The 12,885-nt window shown below is 39.1% G+C and overlaps 1 protein-coding gene across 1 annotated transcript in view; it reads right to left on the reverse strand.

Annotated features, from left to right (window-relative positions):
- Positions 1–12,885, reverse strand: part of PIP4K2A (phosphatidylinositol-5-phosphate 4-kinase type 2 alpha) — a 204,204-nt gene that overhangs the window by 70,196 nt on the left and 121,123 nt on the right. The gene's annotated exons all lie outside the window — the stretch shown is intronic.

Here is a 12,885-nt window from a genome sequence, read left to right on the forward strand (position 1 = left end):
TGAGAATGTAAGGATCATTGTACAGAAGAAAGAGCACTAGATTTTAAGTCAGAATCTGAGGAATAATAATAGCTAACATTTATAGAGTACTTACATGTGTCAGGCACTGTGCTAAATGCTTTACAATGATGTCATTTTATCCTCACAACAACCCTGCAAGGTAGGTGCTATTATTATTATCTCCCTTTTACAGGTGAAGAAACTGAGGCAAACAAAGGTTAAGTGACTTGCTCAGGGTCAGATAACTAGTAGCATCCGAGGTGGGATTCAAGCCCAAGTCCTCCTGAATCCAAGTATACTGCTGTATACGCTAGTTAGGTAAGGTGCTTAAGCTTTGAATCTAAGTCTCTCCATTGATAAAAATGAGGGTGTTAAACTAAAAGACCCCAAATTAATTAGAGCTTTTAGCTCTAAATCTTTGATCCTATAATATGATTCAGTTCCTTGGGTAACTATGGTCACTGAACAAGGATCTCATATTTGTAGTTAAGTTTTATGGATAGTCTAAAAAGTATATGATTCTTAGTAACTTCTTCCTAGGCTTTTAACACTCTGACAACATCACTACAGAAGGGAAAGGCAGCCTTATTAGAACTCGGTGCCTTTTACACACTTTTCATTTGTTTGTTTTGTAGATTTCTGTGGACAAAAAAATGGGTCTCTCCTGGTGACTTAGACTGGACCTCAGAAAACCACTACCAGGACTGTAGTCCAGAGATTTCCAGTATGGTAAAACCTACCTACCAGAGGTAGTGCTCCACAAACCTAGTCTTCCAGAACCCACAGTCACCTCCATGCCATGATTGGACACCAGAGTAGGACTTTATAGAGATATTATCATCTCTAAAACATTCAGTTTATTAAATAGTATCCTGGAAGAGTGTGAGTTTCCAAAGATGCATTCTGTTTTCTAGAAAATATGTGTATACACACACACACACACACACATATATACACATACTGGAAAAATGTCTTAATTGTGATTTTTATGAGTTCCTTGTAAGAAAGGAAGAGGCATGTATTATTATGCCTCTTTTGCAGATGAAGAATAAGGAAGGCACAGAGAAACCAAGTGATCTGCCCAAGTTATAATCAATGCTGGTAAGCAATCCTGAGTATCCTATCTCTTAGCCAAAGCCCCTTCCATCTAGACCACTGTTTACTTTTTGAAGATCACAAAGAGACAATTTACAAAATAGGATCAAGATGTTTGCCATCAGTCAGAATCATAATCATCAATACATACAGCTAGAAGGTGACCCTTTGAAATAAGGTGGCATCATTAACTCAGTAGAAGACAGCAAGAGACAGCAGACTGTGGTATGGCAGGAAGACCCGGAGCCAGAAGACTCAGAAACACCAATGCCAGTATAACCATTGGCAAAACATTTAGCCTCTCTCTTTGTTTCCTTCTTTGTAAAATGAGACAGTTGAACTTATTCATGCCTAAAGTCCCTTCAAACCCTAAATTCTGTCCTTCCAAGACATCTTATGTTGGCCTCAGGAACCACTGAAGTGCACTCCCAAGAGAGGGCTGATGAAAGAATTCCTTCCACAGGCGGACAACCTAACTATCCTCTTAGCAGGAGCAGAGTGATGACTTAGGGCATTTGGAAGAAAAATCGAGGGGCAGCTAGGTGGTGCACTGGATAGAGCACCAGACCTGAAGTCAGGAGAACCTGAGTTCAAATCTGGCCTCAGACCAATCACTTGACACTTACTAGCTGTGTGACCCTGGGCAAGTCACTTAACCCCAATTGCCTAAAAAGGATTAAAAAAAAAAAGGAAGAAGAATCGAGGAGAGATGACAACAGCTCTTAAGTCAGAATAAAAACGACATTTCATGGGCTCCAGATGTGCACAGCCCAACAGCAGCAAGAAGAAGGACTATTTAAAACTGAAGGAAGAAGGATATGTCAATGGTTATTTGGTGAACATCCTAAGAATGGTGCACTCTCCAGTGAGAATAGAGGGCTAACTTTCACAAGGCTGCTTGCTTTTCTCTCACAAAAGAAAAAAAAATTCAACAAGCGTTTCCTATGTGCCAAACATGAACCGCAGCATTAAAGCAAGGTTGGTTGGATGGGGGTGGGGGAGAAGAGGGGATATCTTAGACAAGATGCTTGGCAGAAATAAGCTCAAGAAGTGGCCTCCGTGGAGGTCTACCACAGGTAAATAAATATGTGTTCCATAGCCCTGTCTGTCTTTATATGTACAAAGGCTTTTAAATATAGATTTTCTTTTTCTCTGTTATAACAAACACATCTTAATAACAATTTAGATAAGCTGCCAGCTGGCTGAGAACCAAACCTCGATGTCTGTAAGAGAACCGAATAAAGCATACAGAAAAACATTCACAATAGCAGTGGCGGCAGCAAAGCTAATGAAATACAGAATCCTTCCTTTATTTACACTTTTATTTACATGTATACAAATAAATCGGTGAATCACTTTAAGTGTGCTCATCACTTTTCTTCATTCATCTGTAAGGGGGGGGGGGGGGAGTGGGAAGCTGTCATCCCTGGAGGATATGGTTGAAACAGATGTGTGTTTGTAGAGCAGGGGCTTAAAGAAACAACCATATGTTGCTGTGCTGTGGTTTAGATTCATAGGATCCATATGCAGCGTAGGTAAGGCTATAGGATTCCCTAGGCTTCCAATTTTCCCAAGGGTCCTTTAGAATACAGCCACAAGTTTCAGCACTAATACCACATCACAGATTACCAGGTTACTGTGGCACACTTCTCCATGTCTCTTTTAATGAATTCACATGCAGAGGGTCTTGCAGATTTCCATTTCCCTCAGGTCACTGTCTTTTCCCTCTGGATAACTACCCATACTCATGCCTTCTCTGCTTAAGGAGGCAATGGTGAAGAATAGAAACGTGGACCTGTGCCCCTAAGAGGTAGAGCTAAGGTTAGGAGTCATCTTGAATCCTAGGGATGATGCTCTTCCGGTCGCTCTCCGTGATACTGAGAAGCTGAAAACAATAAAGGACAAAGAAGTCAGAATAAATTATCATATTAGGGAATGGCTAGAAAAACTCAGATACATGAATGTAATGGAATGTTAGTTCACATTAAGGAAAAATAAATATTAAGAATACAGAGAAAGATGATGAAATGATGCAAAATGAGGTAAGCAGAACTATGAAAACAGTATATACAGCGACTAAAATGATGTAAATGGAAAGAACAAAATAGGAACTGAACACGGTGTAATAAGAAATAACCAAGCTTTTCCGTGAAGAAGATCCATGAGAATTCATCTTTTTTCTCTTACAGAAGTGGGAGATTATGGGTGAGCAACACTGCTGTGTATACTTTTACACTTGTTTAATGTGTGGGCCAGTTTTGCTTAACTGCTTTCTCCTTTATTTATTTAATTTATTTATTATTTAATTAATTTTATTTTTAAATTTTTATTCCTTGTTAAAATAGATAGCTGTCTGGGTAGGGGAAAGGGCAAGGATAGGGTTTCAAATAAAGGGGATAAATCAAATTTTATCAATAAAATTTTTAAAAATAAGCTAGAATAAAATCAAGATCTCTATGCTAGAAAGAAGGTCTTGGATCTATTTCCTTCTATCTCCTTGTTTAAAGGCATCATTTGATAGTTTTTCCCAGAGAACAAACAATAAGGTAAAAGGTTTAAGATTCTGACATTTTCAAGCCTTGGCAGAAGTCATTTTAGAATCAAAATGCAATGAGAAGATACCCCCACCTACACCATTTCAGACACTAGAGATCTAGTACATTGCATATGTCATATGAATATGCAAACGTGACTTCAACTTTGCTGTTTTTCACCTTTTTTCTTTAAAAATATTCTCATATATGCATATATATAGTGTTGTATATGTAACTATATGTGCTTCCCCTATATATAATTGTGTGTGTGTGTGTGTGTGTGTGTCTTCTTCTCTGAGAGAAGAAAGAAATAGGGATAGAGAGATACTGGGAGAAATTCTGGTGATACAATAAACAAAATATATCAAAACACTAGAAAAGAAACAGGACTTATTAAAGTGTCCATTTTCAAATGGGTTAATACTTTTCCAAATACTTTTCTGTGACAAATTCCACATTCTGTTTATCCATATAACTGTTTTAATAGGAAAAGTAAAAGATGAAACCCATAGAAGGAACCAAGACAATATTTGGAGGACTCTAGAGTCCAAGATAACAGGAGGGTACACTGGAATCCTTTTTTCCTAGCTTTGCCTTTTGAAATCCTACCCATCCTTGAAGACTGAGCTAAAATACTTTCTTCTCCAAAAAGTCGTCCTTAATCCTCTTGGTTGGAAATGATCTTCTTTTCCCTCTAACCCTGAACAGTATTTTGTACCTGTTTTTTGCTCTTCTTTCTTTCAATTCTGCACTGTAATTATCAAACAGTTCTCTTGTATTTAAGATCTAATATTGCATTTATGTCCTATTCCCCCATTAGATTGTAAGCTTCCTAAGGGCAAAAACTGTTATCTTACTCATTTCTGTATTCTTTGCTTTATGACAGGCACAGAAGGTATCCACATCAAATACCCATTTAGAATTAAGTGGCACTATTGGTATCAGGAAACAGTGCCTAAAGCTTGGGGAAAATCCTAAGGCTCTTGGTCGAACTCCATGAAAAGAAGCTACCATGCAAGTTTGAAATATAATTCTCAAAAGTCCATGAGGCAGGGGTAGGCTGAATGTTATGTGCAACTGGGCAAGCTGTTTGGGAAACTTAGAAAACCAAGTGCTAGGCGTCTATCTGGTGACCAGGCTGGGGCACAGAAGATGGTGCCTTCAGGCTATTTTAAGCCTGAAATCAGAGGGAATAGAAACCTTTTTTAAGTTTCTTAACCCAGACATCAAGTTGATAGATGCTCTTTATGGGTTTGAGGCAGAGACAGTAGTTTCTCTACCTCAGTGTCATTCTGGATTGTCATTTGGAGATTTTTCAGGTTGGCAGCTAAGTCAATTGGCACAAGCACTACTGATGCTTTCATATGATCCAAAAGGGATTTACTTTCACTTAGTGGGCCTTGGAGCCAGGTATACCTGAACTTCACACACACACACACACACACACACACACACACACACACACACACACTGTGTTCAGCCATGGGCAAGGCACTTCACCTCTCCCAATCCAGGAGCTCCCTTTGCCCATGGAAATCAAAAGTCTAGCGCCAATCCTTCTAACAAGGATGCTAAGGCCTGGGTTAACTATGGAAAATGAGTCCAAATCCAAAAGAAACTGAAACCTCTAGCGGTAAAGGACAGACAAGAAATGGATCACAAAATGGACAACCACAGAAAGTAAAATTGAGGAGGAAAAAAAATCAGTACCTTTAGGACATGCTCTTCCTTCTAGTTCTCAGTTCTTCAGAGTCCCCTCCATCTGCATTCCTCTGCTGTGTGTGATTTCCTAGTGCTTAAGATGGATGACCACATTGTCCATTTACTTGCAGCAGGAGCAGGTTTGAAGCGCTTATTTGTGTGCTTTGTCTTAGACAAGTCAAGATTGTTACTGCTTTCTCATGCTGTCTCCTCATAAGCTAAATTCACTCAAACATGCGGACTCCCTAATGGAAAATCACTGCGGACTACAGACTCTCTTTAAATGCCTTCTAGTTTTGTATAAGTTCTACCAGCCTGCTGAATGATTTATTTTTTTTCAAATTCTCATGTAATAGAAGTCCAGATATAAGATACCTGTTACAGGGCTTGCTGAGGTCAGAATTCAGTTCATAAATAATGTATGCATGTCAACTACTAGTAACCACCAAATTATGAGTCAGTGGCTGTTTTAGGTTTGGCCTTAACATGTGTCTTTTCTTTAATTTTTAAATTTAATGTCTCACTCAATGTATTCTTTAATTATAGCTAGCTAGATACCATTAGTTTGGGCAGATGCAAAGCAGAAAAAGAGAGGAAAAACTAAGGAATGATCATCTTTAAATCACCTTGAAAATTGCTAAAAAACAAACAAACAAAAAACCTGTATCCCAAGTCCCCATGGACAAAATGGACATACTTTTGAGTTTCTCAATTGATAATATCTGGCTATTTCCCCAGGGAAATTCTAAGCAACAGGTCTGGATAGATAAAGGAATAAAGTGCATACATGTGGATCACAGCATGTGGAGATAAACTAAAAGACCTTTGTAAGTCAGGATAAAACAGAGGCAGTAATTTCATTGAACTGGATAACCTCTTAGACGAATTTGTTTTAAGAGGGAATATTCTCTTTTCAAGCAGAAAAACATGAGAATTCTGCCTGGCTCCTCCAGCAGAGTCCATTTGAATCTTGCTTCAGTTGTAGGTCATAATCATGATCAGTGCAATATAAAGCCTTCATGCAGAGAAAATTGGGCAAACAAAAATATAGGACTTTAAAGGAAATGAAGAGACTGCTTATTCACAACAGAATATGACATGACTGATGGGCAGTTAAAAATCAAAGTGGTGAAAAAGAAAGGAAGTGCTTAAAAAAAGCTGACCTTACCTGGCAAAATTAAGCATAATACTCCAAGGGAAAAAAATGGTCATTCAATGAAATAGAAGGATTTCAACCTTTCATCAAAAGAAGACCAGAATTGAACAAAAAATTTGATCTCCAATATCAAGATCCAAGAGAAGTATGAAAAGGGAAAAAGGGAAAAGAAAACATAAGGGATTCAATGGAGCTAAAACGTTTACATCCCTACATGGGAAGATGATGGTTGTGATTCTTAAAAATTGTACCACTAATCTTACAGTTAGAAGGAATATACACAGACAGAGGGTACAGGTATAAGGTAAACTTAAGGGAATGACATAAAAAAACAATTAAGGGATAAGAAAGAAGAGTTACAATGGGTACAGAAGGAAGGGAGAGGTAAAATGGGGTAAATTATTTCACATGAGGAGGCACAAAAGACCTATTACATTGGAGGGGAAGATGGGAGGATGGGCGATGGGCATCGCTTGAACCTTACTCTCATCAGTATTGGCTTAAAGAGGAAATATGCTTAATCAGTTGAATACAGAAATCTTACCGGACAGGAAAGTAGGAAAGGAGGAGATTAAATAAAGGTGGGGGAGTGGAGGGGAACTGACATAAGACATGGCAGACCTGGGGAGGTTGTAGAGAGAAGCAAAACATGGTTGAAGAGGGAAAGGGTGGAAGGAGAGAGAGGATAAACAGAAGTAAAAATAGGATAGAGGGAAATACACAGCTAGTAATCATAACTGTGAATGTGAATGGGATGAACTCTTCCATAAAAAATAAGTGGATAGCAGAATGGATAAAAAACCAGAATCCTACAATATGTTGTTTGCAAGAAACATACTTGAAGCAGAGACACACGCACAGAGTAAAGGTAAGAGGCTGGAGCAGAATCTATTATGCTTCAGCTGAAGTTTAAAAAAAAAAAGCAAGGGTAGATAGACTGATCTCAGACAAAGCAAAAGCAAAAGCAAAAACAGATCTAGTTAAAACAAATAAGAAGAAAAACTACATCTTGCTAAAAGGTACAATAGACAATGAAGTAATATTAATATAAAGCATACATTCACCAAGTGGCATCACATCCAAAAGAGAAGTTAAATGAGTTACAGGTTCGTGACCAAACAAGATAAAGAGAGCATTATAGAATAGAAAATGGATAATTTTGAATATATGAAATTAAAAAGCTTTTGCACAAACAAAACCAATTCAGCCAAGATTAGAAAGAAAGCAGAAAGCTGGAAAACCATCTTTATAGCAAATGTCTCTGGTGGGGGGGCCTCATTTCTCAAATATATAGAGAAATAAATTGATTTTATAATAATACAAGCCATTCTCCAATTGATAATTGCTCCAAGGATATGAACAGGGAGTTTTCAGATTAAGAAATCAAAGCTATCTATAAGCATATGAAGAAGTGTTCTAAATCATTTTTGATTAGAGAAATGCAAATAAAAACAATTCTGAGGTATCACCTCACACCTATCAGATTGGCTCACATGACAAAAAAAAAAAAAAAGGAAAACGATAAATCTTAGAGACAATGTGGGAAAATTGGGACACTAACACACTATTGGTAGAGTTGTGAACTGATCCAAACGTTCTGGACAGCAATTTGGAACTATGCCCAAAGGGCAACCAAACTGCATATCCTTTGATCCAGCAATGCCACTACTTGGTCTGTAACCCAAAGAGATCATAAAAAAAGGAAAAGGACCTACATGTGCAAAAATATTTATAGCAGCACTTTTTATGGTGGCAAAATATTGGAAATTGAGCCCATCAAATGGGGAATAGCTAAACAAGTTGTGGTATATGAATGTAATGGAATGCTATTGTGCAATAAGAAATGATGAACAGCCAGATTTCAGAAAAACCTGGAAAGACTTGCACAACTGATGCAAAGTGAAATGAGCAGAACCTGGAAAACATTGTACACAGTAACAGCAACATTGTGTGCTGATCAACTATGATGACTCAGATCTTCTCATTAACACAATGATCCAAGACAAGTACAAAGGACTATTGAAGGAAAATGCAATCCACAATCCAGACAAAAAACTGATGGACTTTGAATGCAGATCGAAGCATACTTTTTTCACTTTATTCTTTTTCATGTTTTTTTTTCTTCTTGATCCATTTCTTCTTTGACAACTGTGACTAATATGGAAATATGTTTTACATGATAGTACATGTATAACATATATCAAATTGCCTACCATTTTAGGAAGAGGGGAAGGGAGGGAAGAAAAGAGAAAAATTTAGAACTCAAAATCTTGTAAAAATGAATGCTAAAAATTGTCTTGACATGTAACTGGGAAAAAATACTATTAAACAAACAACAAAAAGCTAACCTCAGAACTCTGAATTCTTTCCTGAATTGGTAACACTTGACTTTGATTTTCTCATTTCAGTTGTTCTCCTCAACAACTCTATGAGGTAGACAGTCACAACAGGCATTATTAGCCCCTTTTTACTGAGGAGGCTACTGGGGCTCAGAGAAATTAAGTGAGTTGCCCATGGCCACCCAGCCAGGAAATGGCAGAGGTGGGATTTGAATCCAGGCTTCATAACTGCTACGCAGAACCCATGCTGTTTCTCAGTGATGTCCTCCACAATGGAGATCACCCAACTCCTCAATCCATGTCAAAGAGATAGCTACTGATAAATATCTGCCATTATTTTTATAGATGCCCATGACTAACTTCCCAACAACTGTCATATATCACTGTCTAGGATGGCAGAGTTCCTCAAGGTTTTAAATGGGCACCAGAGGAACCAATAATGGTTTTCCTTAGGAGCTGTGGTGTTCAAAAATAGTCTCAGTGGTCCCTGGGGTTCCTCGGTGACACTTGAGACATCTGTTTGAGATCCTCCTTAAAGGAACCCTGGGATGTTGGAGGAGAATGAGAGTTCACCTCTAGGTATCCGTGGAGATAGGATATGAAGGGGCAGACAGAGAGATGGAGTGGACCAATAGTTGAGGGCAAAGCTGAAAAACACTGGAATTGGCAGGAACATAGTGTGGCTCATTCTAATTCATTCTGGCCCCATTCTTAAAGTTTGGTTTGTAAAGGACTTGTCCCACAGCCTCATTTTCATAATCTGACCCACTGCTGATCTTCTGGACGCATTCTCAAATTCCACATGCAACCCTTGGAGCCCAAGGGCCATGTCAGTCAATGACAGTTTGGAATGAGAGACCAGGTTTGCTCTTTGATGGTCTTTATACATTTATAATTGGAAATTTATTACCTTTTTCTCAAAGAAAGAGATGAATGGTGCCATTCTTCCTCTCTCTTCTCTAAGTCTGTAGAGAGAATGTTTATCTCCACAGTGGGAGGTCCGAGATTAGGCTGAGCCTCCAGGAGGGTGGGGAAATTTTAAAGGTCAATTTAATTAGCTCATTCTCATCACTAATCTTTTATCTACCACATAAAAATGTCATGATTTAGTGGCTGTTACTCCCTCACCCCCATTTTTAATATCCAATCATTTTGAACATTTAAGTATATTGAATGTTTAATAGACATATGTTTACCCCCATCCAAGTAATTCTGTTCTCTTATTTTAATACATTTTTTTTTTTTAGCTACATGAAAAATGATCTATGGGGGAAAGGGGGAAGCTCTGCTCTAATAAGCCTTCCTTTCTTCACTGCTTCTGGTACTGCTAACTGGAGTCAACTTATAAAAGAAAAGGCCCTTAGATTCTGCTTTGATAGGATAATAATAATAATAGAATAATAATAGTAATAATACCTTTAAGTGAGGGGGGAAAACACAGACCTCCTTATTGTAAGGATCTAAATGTTGCTCCTCTACATTTGGTCACTGAATCAGAAAATTCTGGGGCTTTAAAGACCACTTTACAAATGAAGAAACTGCGGGTCTCAGAGTTAAGATGAGTTGCCCAACACCACATAGTTGGTAATGGAATAATCAAGACTAGAACCCAGGCCTTCTAACTTTTAGCTAACTGCTCTTTGCAGAAGATTAAGCTGTGTGAAATGCACTGAAAACCAGAAAAACAGAATTCCTCAGTTGAAAATACAGGGCTGTACCTCTTAGATTTGGAGTCAGAAGACCTGGGTTCCAATCCTGGCTCTGTCATATACTCTCTGTGTGACTTTGGGAGAATCATTTCATGACCCTGGGTCTTAGTTTCTTCATCCATGAGGGCTAAACTAGATGACCTTGAAGGTCCTTTTTCCAACTCTGGATCTATAAGCCCATGATCATAACAGAATATTAATGTTTTCGTTCAAGTTTATTTGTAGGGGACTAGGTGGTGTAATGGCTAGAGGGCTAAGACTTGAGTTCTAATCCAGCCTCAGACACTTATTAGCTGTGATCCTGGGCAAATCACTTAAATTCTTTCAGCCTCAGTTTCCTCTTCTGTAAAATGAGGGTGTTTACTCGATGCTATCTAAGATCTCTTGTAGTTTTAAAACAAATGATCCATTTAAGGGAGTATATGTGATCTTTTAGACTAGTTAGTGAGTGGAAGAGTAAAAAGCAAGTATATTATCAAGCACCCACTAAATTCACAACATTTTACTGGGCACTTGTGGAATGTCAGTGAACATCTACACTGTGGTCACTGTCCTTGAGCGGCTTTCAATTCAAAGGGTAGACAGAACACACTGACCAGTTAACACTATTTACTAATTTTAAAATGAGGCACAAAAATAAAAATCCTAGACAATGGTCAACAAGGGAAGGGAGGAGTTGCAGGCGGGCTGGTGTCTCACTCTCCCAAAGCCCAAATTATTCAATCCCTATCATGTAGAGACCACTGTGAAAGGTGACAGAAAAAAATACAGTGTTCACAAAGGCAGAGTCCCCGTCCTCCCAGCATTTAATCTAGCAGGGAGGATATGACATTGGCCTAATACTGAACAATAATCATGTAATTAAACAAAAGCCACTGTCTGGAACAGAACATGGTAAGAGCATAAAAGGCGAAAAGTGTTTATGCAAGAGCTGAGGAGGGAAAGATTCTTGGCCCATTGAGCATAGATTTAAAGCTGAAAAGGACCTTAGAGTCACAGAGTACAAATCCTTCATGTCACTGTTGAGGAAATTGAAGAGCAAATATGTGTATGAAGTAGGATTTGAACCCAGGACTCCAAGTCAGTTAACTAGCATTTATTAAGTGAATACTATGCACTGGGCACTGTACTAAACACTTTACAAATATTATCTCTTTTGATTCTTACAATAACCCTGTGAGGTAAGGGCTGTTATGATCCCTATTTTATGGCTGAGGAAACCGAAGCAGACAGAAATTAAATGACTTGCCCAGGGTCACACAGCTAGTACATGTCTGAGGCTAGATTTGAACTCAGGTCTTCCTGACTCCAGGCCCAACATTCTATTCACTGTGGCACCCAGCTGGGGATACAAAAAAAGATAAAAAAGAAAACAAACTAAAAACACCCCAGCTCCTGCTTTCAAGGAGCTCAGTCTATTGGAAAAACGATTACGCTAAAACAAAATAAATACAGGGGGCAATCTCCAAGGGAAAACCCTAATATTAAGGATGACTAACAAGGACTTCTTGCAGAAGGCAGGACCCCAGCTGAGACCTGAAGGAAGCCAGGGAAGGCAGGAGATGGAGATGAGGGGGGAGGATATTGCAGGCATGGGGGAAAGCCAGCAGAGATGCCTACAGCAGAGGGATGGTGTAAATAGCCAGGAGGCCATTGTCAAGGGGCTGCAGACTATGTGGAAGAAGACTGAAAAGGTATGAAGGGCCAGGCTATGAAGGAATTAAAAAACCAGAGGATTTTACATTTGATCCCAGAGGTAATAGGGAGTCTGCGGTTTGATGATTGGGGGAAAATCATATTCAAGTTTTAGGGAGATCAACTTGACAGCTGATTAGAGGACGGTCTGGTGCAAGGAGAGACCTGAGGCAGGAGACCAACCAGCAGATTCGTCACAGTCCAGAAGTAAGGTGAGGAGGGCCAGCACCAGGATGGTGGTGGCTCCAGAGGAGAGAAGGGGCTGTGTCCTGGAGCTGGACATGGGTGGAAATGACGGTGCCTGACCGCTGACTGGATGTGGAGGTTGAGAGAAGTGAGCTCAGGGTGATATCTAAATTTAAACCCAGGTCCTCCCTGACTCCAAGTCCTGAATGTCAGGCAGGATTTCAAAAAACTGATGTGTGAGAGTAGAAAAAAAGACTGGGAAATATAAGTAAAGGTGCAGAGATGGGAAAGCGTTGTATGTGAACCAGGGACAACATTCTGGCTGAAGCAAAATGTGCATAGAAAGGCACGAGAAATAGGGAAGCGCCATGTTGTGAAAAGGCTTGGATAATGACTAAGGTAACTAGACTTTATTCCATAGGAAACAGGGATCCACGGAGAGCTTCAGAGCATATGAGTGACGTGCTCAG

The sequence above is a fragment of the Vombatus ursinus genome, unplaced genomic scaffold (assembly GCF_900497805.2).
Source record: "Vombatus ursinus unplaced genomic scaffold, bare-nosed wombat genome assembly UNPS02005459.1, whole genome shotgun sequence".
Classification (NCBI taxonomy): Eukaryota; Metazoa; Chordata; class Mammalia; order Diprotodontia; family Vombatidae; genus Vombatus; species Vombatus ursinus.